Raw genomic sequence first — 16,135 nt, forward strand, 5'->3', positions numbered from 1 at the left:
CAAGCTGTTATTAACAACTAGTCAAACACCTAATATTGCCTTGCTTTGTGCGACTTAAAGACTGAAGAACCTGAGCACTTTTATTTTCATTGTTGTCTGATTCTGTCATCTTGTAATAGTTGGGGCAGAAGAGGAGAATTCATGAAATGGAAGACATGATATTATAGAAAGGAAATGAACTGTATTTTTGCCATTAAAAATATTAAGACAGCACCTGGCCAGCGTAGCTCAGTGGTTGAGCGTTGAACTATGAACCAGGAGGTCATGGATTGATTCCCGGTCAGGGTACATGCGTAGGTTGCAGGCTCAATACCCAGTGGGGGCGTGCAGAAGGTAGCCAATCAATGATTCTCTCTCATCATTGATGTTTCTATCCCTATCTTCCTCTCCCTTCCTCTCCGAAATCAATAAAATGTTTTTTAAAAATCAAGTTGTTACTAATACCATTGTAATTAGCTAATAGGAAAGGAACAAAGGGAAGGCCAGATATTATAGGCATGTCCCCTGCAAAACATTGGGGGATAGGGACTGGACAAAGGGAAGATAGATGCATGCCCAGTAAAGTTGGACATAGGAAAGGTATGTGTATGTCAGTCTCACCTGGGAACAAAGGTCATTGACCAGAATAGGTATGGCCACTGCAAGCATTTGAAGATTTGGCATAGTTAATCCCCTGAACAAAGGAATTTGCTCTCTTATGCTTTCGGGACCCTTGGAACTCTTGTTCATGGGGCATGCTCTCCTGCATTCTCCCATGTGGCCCACAGCTATGCAGACCCCCCCACACACACAATGGACTAATGGACTGCAGCTGGTCTGATGCTGTGCTGGACTGGGCTGCAACATGGAACAGAAACTCTGGACAGTGGCTTTGCTTCCAGCTTTATTGAAACCCCAGCTATACTTCTTCTATCGCTAGGGAAAGGAAAATGGGACTTTAGAAACCCTGGAATATAATTCCTTGGAAATAAAACTTTCTACCATATCTCATCCTCTTTTCTTGAGGTATTGCAAGAACTCCACCCCCAGCAGCACCCAGTGGGGAAGAGGACCCCCCATACACACTTCATCCAGTAACATTACTACTTTGAAAAAGAATTTGGTAATATTAAAGGTAAACATACATGACTCAGCAATTCCACTCCTAGGTACTTGCCCAAGAGAAATTAAAACATAGAGTCTTATACACAGTAGTCATAGCCTCTTTAGTCATAACAGCCAAAAACTGATAGCAGTGCCTCAACAGGTAAATAGATAAACAAAGTTATGATATAGCCATACAGTGGAACGCTACAGAAGACCAATAAAAAGAAATGAATTACTGATTCTCACAACATCATGGATGAATGTCTAAAACATTATGCTGGCTGAAGCCTGGAACAAAAATGTACATACTACATAACTCCACTTTTGTAAGTCCTGTCAAAGGCAAAATTAATCTAAAGTGATAGAAATCAGATCAGTGGTTGCCTAGGGATGTAGGGGCATAGATGGGGAAAGGAAATGTTTTACTTTTGATTGTGATAGTGAATACATAGGTGTATAAATGTAACACAACTCCTTAAAGTGTCCTGGCAAACCAATGGCCATATTTAACACCTTAAAAATGTGAGTCTAGATTAGAGCTTTAAATCCACGCAGATTCCAAATGTTTCCACATGATTTCCAGGAAATAAAATGGGGATGTTGCATGAACAAATATTTATCTGATAAATTACAAGTGGTGTTGTTGTGAAATGTAAGGTGATATTATAGGCATGTCCCTTGCAAAATATCCTTCCTGATAAAAGCCTAAGTGGTCATCATGCCATGATGCCCTCATGCCATCACAAGATGGCTGCATGCACAGTGGGCATGCACAGGTGGGCGGGGCGGGGCTTGACTCTGTGTGTGTAGCATGGAGAATGCTTAGGAGTCCCGCCTCCTTCCAGTTCCGCATGCAGGGCCGGGAGGAGGTGGGTCCCCTGACTCCATGAGGCGAGGCCTGCCTGAGGGTCTGGGGGTCCTGCAACCTGGCTCTTTATGGCTCAGAGGCGGGACCCCTGGCTCCAGCCTACCTCTTTGGGGCAATCCATCGAGGAGCCCCGGATGGGTGGGCAGGGCCTACCTCTTTGGGGCAATCGATCGTGGGGCTCCCACACTGTGACAGTGCACAGGCCAGGCTGGGGGACCACCCCCCACCTGAGTGCACAAATTTCATGCACCAGGTCTCTAGTATAAAACATAAAAGAGTTGCTGTTTTAAAAAGTATCTGTATTTGGAGAGGTTATTCCTTTGAGGCAGACTTATACATGAGGTTGAATCATGTGAAATTACCCTCTGTGTAGGTTAAAAATAATTTTTTATATCAGCAATTTCATATAATCCAATTTAATGAAAATCCATTTTTTCAACCAGTTCCACTTCATAGCCAAGTATTTAAAAAACAACAACAACACAAAAAACACACTGAGTAAGGTATTCATTCTTTTGTAACAAAGTAAAAAAAAAGTATATCTTTGAGTAAATATTCTCTTGCTATGTATACTTTAAAAATTAGAATAGAATGATTGCTATTGTTTTAATCTCTGTCAATTGAATTTCAAATATAGTGTATATTTTTTAAAGTATTTTTACATAAAAAGCGCTGTCAGTTTAAAATACCCTGCATATATTTACATTCCAAATCAGTGTCACTTTCATCATATGTTACCACAGTGGAGTGTTTCTTCTGTAAAGCATTTTTAAAAAAAGAGCAAAACACGGTATTCTTAAGCAAACAGACTTTGACAAGCTGCTCTGCAAATCTTAAATACATGTTTTGATTACTTCAGGTATCTATAATTATCTAAAAAGCAATATAGAGACAAGCAATTTTAATCCAATAAAGGTCATTCTTTCAAGTCTTCCTGCCTCTACTTACTGAGTAAAATAATCATCTCATTATGTTTGGAAACTACTGTCTTTTGAGTGAGTTGGGGAATAGAGATAAAATGAAAACCTATTGTAAAATTAAACTTTTAAAGGCAGATATCTGTACTGTGTACTTCTATTTGGTGGTAGCAACCATAACTGACCTGGGTGAGGAGAGTTCTGAGGGAAACCTCTAACTGTGTCTTCTGCTTTCTCTATCATTGAATTAAAAATATATATACATATATTTTAGAGACCCGGTGAACAAATTCATACACCAGTGGGATTCCTCGGCCTGGCCTGCAGGATCGGGCTGAAACTGGCTCTCTGACATCCCCCGAAAGGTCCCGGATTGTGAGAGGGTGCAGGCCAGGCCAAGGGACCCCCACGGATGCATGATTGGGGCAGGGGAGGGATGCAGGAGGTTGGCCATCTGGGGAGAGACTGGGCATGTCCAGCCCGTCTCGTTCAGTCCCAATCAGCCAACCCCAGTAGCAAGCTAACCTACTGGTTGGAGCATCTAGCCCCTGGTGGTCAGGGTACACCATAGCAAGCAGTTGAGCAGCCTTAGCATACATTAGCATATTATGCTTTGATTGGTTGAACGGCTGATCGGCCAACTGGACACTTAGTATATATATGGACTATTTCAGGCTTTTGGAAGAACATTAAGGGGTTTGAGTTTGGAATCACAAACGATGATTTATTTTTTTTATTATTATTGTTTTATTGCTTAAAGTATTAAAAAAGTATTGAATATGTCTTCTTTTATTAAGATGGAGGATTTCATGCCAGGAGAAAGGCCTCACAAAATTCTGCTTTTCTTTATTGAATAATACCTAATATGCTAAATATGAAACAAAGATGTGGTACAACCACCAGAACATGCATTTCCCCCCTGGGATATTTAGGAAGTATCTAAAACTCACTTTCCTCTATTGTTAAACACAGAAAAAAATATTAAAATGCCATTAATATTTTGACCTTAATTTTTTTTTCAAAAATTATTTTCATCTTTGGAAACCCTATATAGTATTTCATAGAATTTTGTAAGTGCTTTTCCTCAAAGTAATGAGTTTCTCTCTTCAAAATAATGCATTTCTTCCTTTCCCATTAAGCCCAAACTTCCAACTCTATTACAATTCCAAAATAACAAAACACACAATTCTTCAGTATGTTTTTATATTTTTGCTGGTATAGCCAAGTCCACATATAACCTAGTGACTGGAAAGAACTATGGGGATAAGAAGAGATATTTCAAATACTTCTTTTTGAAGATGAAAACAAAATCCTCTTGAATTGTAACAGTCATACTTTTAACCTTCTGTTTTCCAGATGGTAGAACTGAATATCTACTTAATATGAATGTGGTACCTAACTAGGTTAGTTTGAGTCATACAGGAAGAAAAATAGAAATGTCATTTCTCTATGCTTTCAAAAAATATGCTTTTTATTTTCTTCTCATTTGTCTGACTCTGAGACAGTGAATACTTATTATAAAAGACACATTGGTGCACCCAACTTCAGTCCATTTCATCCATCTGGGTAGAGAAAGTATGACAGGCGTGCGTGGGTGTGGATGTGTGTTGTGAGAATGTATAAGCAGGAATACAGGCTTGAGAGAGCGAGAAAGTGAGAGCAAGAAAATGGACTGTGAAAATTTAAGTCTACCCCAAATCCTGATTAACAAGTGTGTTATTTAATCTTCATTTATCTTAACTCATTTCGTAGTCAGGGCACACGAGTGTCACTTGTTTCAAGGAAGCTTTCGCTGATTAAAAATGCAGACCCAATAGAGCCGTGTGCTATTATTTGAAATGCTTGCCTGGTCCTTATCTTTGGGTGCCTGTCAGAAAATACAGATACAAATGGGAAGATCTCAAGTGTAATAACTGAATCAAAGTGAAGACGACAAAATGGTCACACTAATAATGAGGACAGATAAGCCCAGAGCTGCAAGCTTTCTATTTAGTGCTCTGCCTGCAGACTCTGTTGTTTACTTTGAACTAGACCTACTTTCATTAACTTTGCCTTTTGAATTCTTTTCCCCACTAAACTCCCATTGTTGGCCCTATTTCAGTTTTGCCCCGTGACTTACCCTTCATCTTCCATTTCTTTTATTTCTCTATTTTCCTGCCCCCTAACATTTTTTCTTAAATACATAGTGTCATTTATATCAGCTACTATCACTTCTCTTTATATTTTTCTGTTTTACAAATTTTAGGGTTTAATTTCTCTATGAGTGTACATTTCCTAAAACCTTATGATGTATGGATAACTTAATTATTTTAGTGAAGTAGATTTGATTGCCAGATTCTCCTTCTTGGATTAATCCACTTCTCACTTAGGGAAAGTACCCAGATTAATTAGCCTGTGAAGATACTCAGACAGAAAAATGACATTTGTTAACCAATGACCCAAGATAATGGTAACAGTAACTTACTGCAGTTAAGTGTTTATAGGTGATTTTTACAAAATCCTTCTCATTAATATTACCTCAATTAATTCTCACAATTAAAGATTCTTATGGTCTAATTTTATAAAGAAAGAAGGAAGCCCCTTGCTAAAGGTCACACAGGTAGCAAGTAGGAGAACAGGCCTTGAACCCAGGACCTTTGACTGCAAATCCCATACTCTTTTCAACACAAAAGCCTGGGCACAGCCGAACAGGTCTGAAAAATAGAGGCCTACATTGTACACATATTCAAATCAAGAGGATTCCTGTGAAATATATGCTTTAATTTAATGTCTTTGGAAAGTTTGCCAAAGTTATGTTTCATTAATATCAACTACCCCTTAGTTTTGATGACAGCTGACCTACAAGTCAAATCGGGCCTGGTACCCATTTTTGGAAGTAAAGTTTCATTGGAACAAATAGCCTCACTTCTGTGTTTGTCTATGTATTGTTCTGGGCTGTCTTTGTGCCACAATGATAGAGTTGAGTAATTGTAACACAGACCATATGGTCCAGAGAGCCTGTAACGTTTATCTGGACCTTTTCAAAAAAGTGTTTGTTGACACCTGCCTTCAATAATTTTTCCACTGTTGTTCATCGTTAAAAATCTTCAGACAAATGAGAATATATTATAGCCACCAGTTTATCACTTCCTTAGAAGTGCATGGCTGTCAAATAACCATTCTCAGGTTGTTTTTGAATAACATCAAATGCCAGTCACACTATTGTCGACTGATGCTACTCCAGGGTACTTTTAATTACTTACTGAAAATCAATAGAACTGAAACAATTAAGGTTACAGTCTAGTTACTTTATTTATTTATTTTTTAATATATATATATTTTAATTGCTTTCAGAGAGGAAGGGAAAGGGAGGGAGAGAGAGAGAGAGACAGAAAATCAATGATGAGAGAATAATTGATTGGCTGACTCCTGCATGCCCCACACTGGGGACCAAGCTGCAACCCAGACAGTGCCTCAACTGGGAATCAAACCATGACCTCCTGGTTCATAGGCTGATGCTCAACTTCTGAGCCACTGGCTGGGTGGTCCAGTTACTTTAAACCATAAACTCAAGTCACAAAGAAATTCCTAAGTTTTCAGAGTGTTTCAGCAGGGATTTTGTTCATATTGGCTAGGTTCCCCCAGGTGAGAATTCATTAATTTGCTTAAGAAAGAAAATTGTTGAGAAATGTTTCTGTTTTATACAGATTAAATCTGTGAGATGTCCACTGCCTTGTCTCAATAGTAACTAAACAATATGATGTGACATATGTTTGAGAAATTCATGTACAGTAGGTCCTCGGGTTACGTGGGAGATCTGTTTCGACAGCGCAACCTAACGCGATTTTCGCCGTTAAGTCGGAACCCACCTACATAAGCACCTACATCCCTCACATGGAGCACATACCCAGCAGTAATGAAGTGAAACAGTAAAAAAAATTTAAAAGAAAGATAACAATTCCTGACCTTTACTTGTGATAAATAAATAATAAAAAACATAAAGCACATATGTACATACGTAGAAATGACAGAACTTTTTTTTTTTTATAAATAAATGGGAGATGGTGACGTAACCACGAAATGACGTACATTAGTCTTCACATATAAAATAGACTCCTTACGGACTCTGAAAGTTTTGGTTCTATTTTCTATCAAACTCTGTCATTTTATATTGGAATTTATATCTTTTGTTATTGTTTTAATTTATTTTGTTAATCCTCACCTGAGGATATTTTTCAGTTGATTTTTAGGGAGAGTGGAAAGGGAAAGACAGAAAAAAACATCGATGTGAGAGAAACACGTGATTGGTTTCCTCCTGCACAAGCCCTGACCAGGACCTGGGCCTGGGAGGAGCCTGCAACCAAGGTACGTGCCCTTGACAAGAATCAAACCCAGGACCGTTTGGTCTGCAAGCCAGTGCTCTATCCACTGAGCCAAACCAGCTAGGGCTTGGAGTTTATATCTTCTTAGTCTACATTTACATGACAGTATTGCCAGTCTTGGTTGTTTCAGATATCCTACCCTATAATGTTTGTTTGTTTTGTTTTGGGGTTTTTTTTGCATTATATTCTTGAATATAGGGATCAGACCTATAAATAACAGGCATATATGCACCATGATTTTCTGTAAGAGGAGGCTGCAACGTTTTATTTTGTTTCTCTTCCCTTCCTGGTGATTGTAGAATTTTATCAGCCTTTAGTAGACAGGTATCTGTCCTCAGAGAAGAGTCTACAATGATCCCTGAGTTATAATGGATAACTCCAAGGCCATTACGCTGCAAGTATTATTTGGGTTATTTCTTCCTAAATGCATTGACTCATCCTTTTCTTGCCCTCTCTGAGGGTCACATGTCAATTTTCTGTCCACTAATGCACCTTCATGAGGTCTTCCTGCAGTTTGTCTCCTATCAGCTTGGCATTTTAGTAACCAGAGGAACTTGGGGTCATTGGCAAACTTGGGAATTTTATTGTGAACACATTGTTTTTAAAGATGTTAATAAGACCAGCCTTTGAGCCAATCCTTAATGCTAAGTAGTTGAAGAGGTCACTAAAATAAAATAGTTTATGGTGAAGAATTAAACCCTATATTTGTTGTCAGTACAAGAGACAGTTTTGAATCAATGTGATTTAGAAATGAGGTAAATCAGTTGTTGAATGTGGTGAAACAATATTTAAGGAGACCCTTAACTATTCATAGTAAGACCTGGTAGGAAACAACCACCTTTTTTAAAAATTGATTTTAGAAAGAAAGTAAAGGGAGCTAGAGAAACTTGGATGTGAAAGAAACATCCATCGGCTGCCTTCTGCACTCCCCCTACTGGGGATCGAGCCCACATCCAGGCATGTGCGCTGATGGGGAATCAAACCTGTGACCTTCTGGTATAGGGGACGATGCTCAACCAACTGAGCCACATCGGCCAGAGCACATGCTTTCCCTTTTTAAACAAAAGACAAAGAAGGAAAAGTCTCCACTGTATAGATTGGACACTCTTCTTGAAGATTCCCTTGCTTACAAACATCAACAGGACACAAGATGGGGAGGTCATTTTCCCTAACAATTGTAAACACCAAAATGTTTACTTAATACCCATGAGCATGACAGAGAATAAACTAAGAATTTCAACAAGATTTTATTTACTACCAGAAGACAACAAAAGAAAATTACAGAAAGAGAAACTGAATCTAGAGAATCTGGACTATAAATTATGAATTTTCCCCCTGACACTTAACTTGCTTTATCCAATCCAGATTCTGGATGAGTTCCAAAAGAGAGATGCTTTTCAGTACCCCCCTCTACTTACCACTCAGTAACCTGTTTTCAAATTCAGTTTCCTCCCTGGGGCCTGCCTTCTTTCCTTGTCAATAGCATCATTAAAGAAGGAATGCACTTTGTGACCATGAAACCTGACTTCACTCTTATAAAGTAAGTCATAATGGGATAATCATCATCTTGAAATCACAAGACAATCCCAACTTTTGTACCAAAGTTACACACATGTAAGTTCAAGGAGGAGCAATTTCCTTACAAAAAAAACAATTAATTAACTGTCAATTAATGCTATTTAAGTATTAATATCAATACATTATTATTCCAGTAATAGATATCATTAACTCAAAGTCAGGGCAAGATAATTTTCTGGGTAATACTTGAAGCAGCCACTTTTAGAGCCCTGCAAGATAATGGAAGTCATAACCGGTTCAATGAAAAGATAGATGGATGAATGGATACATACATACATACATAGACAGATAGATAGATAGATATAAAGATATAGATATATCTGACTGCTCTGGAATTTGGAAGGACTCAAAACAACTTAACTTGAATTTGTGAAAAAGCAAACAATTGTTTAGCCATACCAGGTCCACAGTTAAAGTGCTGATTGATGGGATGAATTTATCAAATGGCTGCTCTCTTTTGAACATTTTGTGGGTAGATAATTTTCTGGGTAATATTTGAAGCAGACACTTTTAGAGCCCTGCATGCCTTCCCTTCAGCTCATCTTGGCCTTAGGCGGTAGCTGTGGGGGACAGAGCCTGTGCAGGCTGCTAGTTTCTGGACACCTCCAAGTCCCTGCTGTGTCATTCCACCTTTCTTCATTCTGCTTGCACAGGGGGTGGCCCAGAAGCGGGAAGCAGTTAATTATCCCAAGGACAATGCCCAATCAACTAGACAAATGGCCTGGCGTCCTGACTCCAGTCCTTTGGAGGGACGGTTCTGAGTATTCTGAGCACATTCTACATGATTCCTCCGAGGATTCCAGCAGGATTCCACTTCTGTTGCACATGTAGAAATCAACTCAGTAAGATGCCCTCCATAGACTTCCCTTCCTTCCCTGTCTCTATGCTCCTAATTTCTAACCAGAAGCCCTCCCACCCACAGCCAAATAAACTAATTGCATCCAAAGTGCTTGTTTCAGTCTCTGCTTCAAGGTTACCTCAAACTAGCACAGTATCTGTATATCAGGTTTATCGACACACTTGTCATTAAACAGTCCATTTTTATACCTGAAAAAAAGACAATCTGTCATAACATGTAGCAATGTTAACCATGGGCAGCATGGGTGTTATTACCAAATAAAAGAAAAAGAACCCTGGCTGGTGTGGCTCAATTGTTTGGAGCTCTGTCCAGTGCCTCAAAGGGTCTTGGGTTCCATTCCTGGTCAGGGCACATACCCAGGTTTCGAGTTCAATGCCCTGTCAGGGCACTTCTCTCACATCAATGTCTGTCTGTCTGTCTCTCTCTCTCTCTCTCTCTCTCTCTCTCTCTCCCCCCCCTTCTCTCTCTAAAATCAATTAATTAAAAAAGCCACACATACCTTTGAACAAGAATTAAAAAAGAAAAATAACTTTTCTCCATTAAGAGTAATTTTGTGAAGTAAAATTATAGAAGAATTATCTATTATTGTTCAAAAGTTTATAATGGTCTCTATTATCCATGAATGAGTGAGATCATGTGGTATTTTTCCTTCATTGACTGGCTTATTTCACTTAGCATAATGCTCTCCAGTTCCATCCATTAAAAAATAAAAAAAAGAAGAAGAAACCACACACACAAAAAAAAAATTATAGAAGAATTACAAAAATAGATCACAGTTCTAGAAAAGTTGTGGAAACATATTACTGATTTGGTTTCAAAAAAAAGCAAATGTAACTGTAGATGAAAGATTTGTGGAAGAGAACTACACTCATGACAAGAAGTTGGATAACATTGCATTGTCATTATTTGTAAGTAACTATATACAAAAAGGAAAGTCTGTTAAAAAATTTCAAACTTTCTATGACTTGAAGGTAGGACAATGTTGGGGTGGGAATAATAGCATTATTCTTTTTCATAACCACATTTTGGACTGATTAAGAGGAAAACAAGGGGGAATCAAGCAGACAAATCAAAATACCACTTTCATTATCTAGACTTGATTATCGGCCAGGGACTTTCCTCATACTTACTCACTCAATCACTGGGAGCAATTTATTACCACAGGCATCCCAAAGTGGAGGAACATGCTCTGTAAAACCTATGGCAGGAGAAGTGAAACTCTATGTGTATTTTCTCTATACAGCTAAATATCAAGAGAAATGGCAGATAAGAGGAATAAACTACACTTGACAAGTTTCTCAACTATAAGATAAATTGCTAAACACAACTATCAAATAAGTTGCGTTTACCTCTTTAAGGGAAGAGTAAAGGTATGGGCAGGGGGTGTGAACATTACACTAATTAAATGCCTTTCACATGGAAGACATCTGGAGTGGGGGGGAAAGCAAAATATTTACCCCCAATAGACTGGGAATAAGTTTCTTTGGATCTGTCACTATCTGGAATATCACACAATCCCCTATGACCCTTACCATTGTCTACTTCTTGTTTCTGTGAGGAAAAGAATTTATTTGGCAAAGTGAATTTGAATAACATGGGAGATTACAAAGTAAATACAGGCCACAAATATCTACCTAAAAATTACTCAAGAATGAGTTATTCTGAATTCTTTAATTTGAATTAGAGTTCCTTGCATACATTTGAACTAGAGTTCCTGGGTAGCTAGAAGTGCAAGGATTTCCAAGAGCAGCCTATACGTGCATGTTTGTATGTAATATTTCATACATACTTTCTCGGGCAAACATTGCTGTTTGACCAAGTCAATATCCACTTCTATCCCCTCCTCTCTTGTTGCTTCCCATTATAGCAGGTAGGGAAACTAAATATTCACTTGGATACTCATGAATACAATAAGGCCATGTACTGGCAATTCCAGACAATGCTAAATCTGCATGCATTTGAATCCTTGTCTTAGAATATTTTTCTAGAGGAACAGCAGTGAGAAGGTGGTAATTCCTATACTACTGTAGCAACATAATAAAAGTTTTACTCATGATGAATTGGGATGGGATTGATGTGGAAGAGGAATACTGGTTGATGCAACATGTTTTGAGAGGCAAGGGGACAGTCCCAATGACACCTGTGAAGATGTCTGGGTGTTGTACCATTAAAGTGATGAAGGAAGCAAATCACATGATTATATCAAAAGGCAGACTGTGTTGAAAATCAGACTATGGATCTTATAGGAAATGTAGCAGTTACAAATAAAAGCTCAATTTACAATCCCCTAGCAAGTCCCTCTGCTAAATTCATGGCCCTAATAGAAACTGAAATCTGAAATAAGAACATCTGGGTACATACACATAAGAATCTTGAACTTCCCAGCTGGTCTAGCTCCGTGACTACCTATGAACCAAGAGGTCATGGTTTGATTCCGTAAGAATCTTGAACTGCCCAGCTGGTCTAGCTCCGTGGTTGAGTGACTACCTATGAACCAAGAAGTCATGGTTTGATTCCTGGTCAGGGCACATGCCCGGGTTGTGGGCTCAATCCCCAGTGTGGGGTCTGCAGGAGGCAGCTGATCAATGATACTCTCTAGTCATTGATGTTTCTATCTCTCTCTCCCTTCCTCTCTAAAATCAATAAAAAATATTTTTTAAAAAGAATCTTGAACCACTAAGTCATCTAAAACTTTGTAGCAAAAGCAACTCTCTTCTTGGTAGAGGACCATAGATTCCTCTTACCATGAAAAGTCATCACTTTAGATGCCCCATAAGATGTTGTCTGCCTTTCTGAGTATCTGTCACTACTTCTGCTAATGGCTTCTAGACAAGTGTTTACTATGCATCAGCATCACCTGGAATGCTTGTTAAATAACAGATTATTGAGCCACCGCCCCTATAGTTTCTGATTCAGTAGGGTCCAGGATGGGACTTTACAATTTGCATTTCTAAAAAATTCCATGTATTACTAATGCTACTGGTCTGAAAACTATACTTTCAGAACCACTGTTTTAGAACAATAATCAAAAATAACTCTCAGACCAGTCCAGATTAAGGAAGTACAGTCTCTGTTGGGAAGAAAGATGTTATTTACTAAAAAAGCCACAGACCCTGACTAATTTGCATCAGTAGGAACCAATAAATCATCCCCAAGAATGGATCTGAGGGTAGAGGATGGGAGAAAATCAGATATAAAGCAGCTTTGAGTTTGTTGATCTGCAGCCACACCCCTAGGACACTAGGAACAAAGAGGCTTTGAGTCCATCCAAACATGTTGCTGGGATAGCTCCTTGAAATGTAGAGATGATAGTGGTCTGCAGCAAATGAGATAGAATTGCTTTGGCAAAATATGGATGATGGAGTAAAAGGCTCAGAGAAATGGACATGTTAAAGTGAATTTATCATATACTAGAGGCCCGGTGCATGAAATTCGAGGACTGGAGTGGGGGTCCCTCAGCCCAGCCTGTGCCCTCTCACAATCCTGGAGCCCTGAGATTAATCACCTCAAAGAGGTAGGCCCTGCCCACCCAGCTGGGGTTCCTCAATGGATTGCCCCAAAGAGGGAGGCCCCACCCACCTGCCACAGCCTGCTGGTAGGTGGCCTGGGGCTCCCTCTTTGTACCTCCCTCTGCAGGGTGATCATAGGGCAATGGCCAAGCCCAGACCAATTGTATTGCACCCTCCTTGGCTTTCCTGGCACCAGTGGGTGTCATAGCATGGTTGTTCAGAAGGTTGTCAGGATGGTTGTTCTGCTGTTCAGACGTTTGGTCTATTTACATATTACACTTTTATTATTATAGATGAGTTGAAAACCCATCAGCTATGATCCTCAGGAGGGCCCAAGCATACTCCCTACATTAAAGCAATAAGGAAGGCACTAGCATCATTGAATAAGATGGCAGTCCTCTTTAAGTCAGTGATAAAAACATCATTTGCTCTTATGAATCTGGATCCTCTAGTTTCAATGGAAAAGATGAGATTTCAAAATAGAAGAGACCAGGTAGTAACACTTAACCTCCTGAAGCAAGATGGATGCAGGCAGCAAAACTGGATTGGAAACAACAGGCCCTCACCTGGAGAATCCATATAGAAATAGCTAACAGACCTTGGTGTTCCAAGATGCAAACTTGACAACGTATGTATTGCTTCACCTGTATAACAAAAACAAAAAAAAGATCAAGAGCAAGTAAGCAGAAGGATGATGTCAGTGCAATTAAATGTTAAGATCTTTCACCCAGTTTTCAGATCTCAGCCAGTTCTCAGACCAGAGCCCATTCATCATAGGGGAAGTCCACCTCCTTGAGGAAAGAGCCTGCCCACAACAAGTATATGCAATAGTGATCCCCTCATACATTTGCAGAGTGACCACTTAAAAGAGAAATTTTACATGCATATAAGTGGAGTACCCAAGTATTTATAGGGCTGTTGGACACAAAGACTAAGATAATACCAATATAATACAAATATTTTATAATGAAGGAAGTAAGTACATGACCACTGGACCCCCTCTCCTGTATATAGCATCATCCAGAAGGCGTAACTGTTTATTGCCTTCACTATCTGATAAGCATAGACAGAGAACCCCCCGAACCCCGCCCCCCTGTAACCAGGGGTCCTCAAACTTTTTAAACGGGGCCGCCCCCCCGTAACCAGGGGTCCTCAAACTTTTTAAATGGGGCCAATTCACTGTCCCTCAGACCGTTGGAGGGCCGGACTATAGTTTAAAAAAAAACTATGAACAAATTCCTATGTGTTGAGTGTTTCCTTCCCACGTCCCGCGTGGGTCAGGGTTCAGGAACTGGAAGCAGAGCCGCACACAAATGAAAGAGAAAAGACAAGAGATAATTTGAAATATTGGGGGACCAGATGGGCAAGTCCAATTCAAGGGGAAGGACTTCCACTGTGCTCAGGCCTCACCAAGCTTTTATTGATCTGGGATGCACCCATAGCATAGCCCTTAGACAGGTGACCCTCCCAGTAACAGGCAGACTAGCCCATCAGTAAGGATTTACTGAAGTAAAAAAACAAAATGGGAACAAATTCAATATTTGTATTTGCATGTGGCCCACGGGCCATAGTTTGAGGACTCCTGGAGCCATGTAGAAAACTGGAATGATCTCTTCAAGGTGAAGTCAATTGCTAGCTTGGGTTGCGATCCTGTAACAGGTGCTGTACTTTAAGATGGGCTAGAAACTTCTAAACAATGGCCATTTGATGGTGCTGAATCCATCACCAAGAAGTGAAGTAGGAATGGACTCTCACATAATTATTCCTAGTGCCTCATTTGAGGGAATTTGTTTTAAGCTCAGCAGAACAAGAGTTCATGATTCCCAGGGGATGAGTCTTTCTACCAGGAGATATAGTGAGTTTTCTAATAAACCTAAACCTGTAGCTGACACCAAGTTGTTTCAAGCAGAGAAAAGTCACGATGCTACCATGCTACCTGATTATCAGTCACTATATTGGCTGATATCAGATAGGGAGAGATGTGTCTGGAATTCAGGGAATTCTACTGAAGTACTTCTCGCTGTTTGCATGCCTGATGACAATCAGAAATAAAAAAAAAAAGTGAAAACTTACAGGAACCTAAGCCAGACAAAGACATAGTAAGTAGGAGCTCAGAACCCTCTGGGTGAAGGCTTAAGATGCTTGAGTGAGCAACCTAAATGAGCAAGTACTGTCTATGGCTGAGGAAAATCTGCAATATGTGATGGAGGAGGAAAATTAATGGATTTCAGTTACAACCACAACATTAACTACAGAAGTGGGATCTGTAATTTGTCCCACTAACCCTCTTGTGATAAATAGTTTTTTTGAGGTTTTAGTATTGTTTCTTTTTTTTTTTTTAAGTTCTGACCAAGCACAAATTTGAAGAAGCAGTGACTGAACAAGGTAAACTCATGTTGGGTTATGAGTCTAAGTGGATCCAGGTATAGACTATTGCAGATGCTGCTGAAACTCAGCCATATCCCCTCAGCCCCAACCATCTGTGCATGCCAGCCTGAATTCTAGCTACAGCACCCTCATCTCTCTGCCTGATACTTTCTATGGGCACCAAAGCCTGCTCTGCCACCACACAGAGCAGACAGAGTTCTTGAATATGAATGCCCCCAAGATCAACCCTCAACCCAAGACTGGTGGAAATGGTAGAGAAATACCTCAACTCAGTGCTCCCTTGAACAGAATAACTCTGAGGCTTATGTTCTACCCTGTTTCAAACCACATCATAAGTTGCTTGATGATGCACTCTTTATTGGCTGTTTCCCTTCCTGGTCTCACTTTCCCACTCCCCTAGTGGTGTTTCCACAGATCTTCTCCCAAATATACACATTCAAATATTTGTTTCTGGGCTGCTTCTGGGAAGAAATTCATGGTAAGATATACAATTTAACAGAATGGGAAGTAAAACGTTTCTTCCCTTTCTCATTTGGTATTCTAGAAGATCATCACCTAGGTTGCCCATC

General features: G+C 39.6%; 1 long non-coding RNA gene across 1 annotated transcript; it reads left to right on the forward strand.

Annotated features, from left to right (window-relative positions):
* The first annotated feature begins 212 nt into the window (after positions 1 to 212).
* Positions 213 to 12,220, forward strand: LOC107181567. Its single transcript, XR_001512230.1, has 3 exons — positions 213 to 223; positions 1,956 to 1,959; positions 12,137 to 12,220. It is a non-coding gene; the product is annotated as an uncharacterized LOC107181567 (long non-coding RNA).
* The last annotated feature ends 3,915 nt before the right edge of the window (positions 12,221 to 16,135 follow it).

Source organism: Myotis davidii, unplaced genomic scaffold (assembly GCF_000327345.1).
Source record: "Myotis davidii unplaced genomic scaffold, ASM32734v1 scaffold449, whole genome shotgun sequence".
In the NCBI taxonomy this organism is placed as follows: domain Eukaryota; kingdom Metazoa; phylum Chordata; class Mammalia; order Chiroptera; family Vespertilionidae; genus Myotis; species Myotis davidii.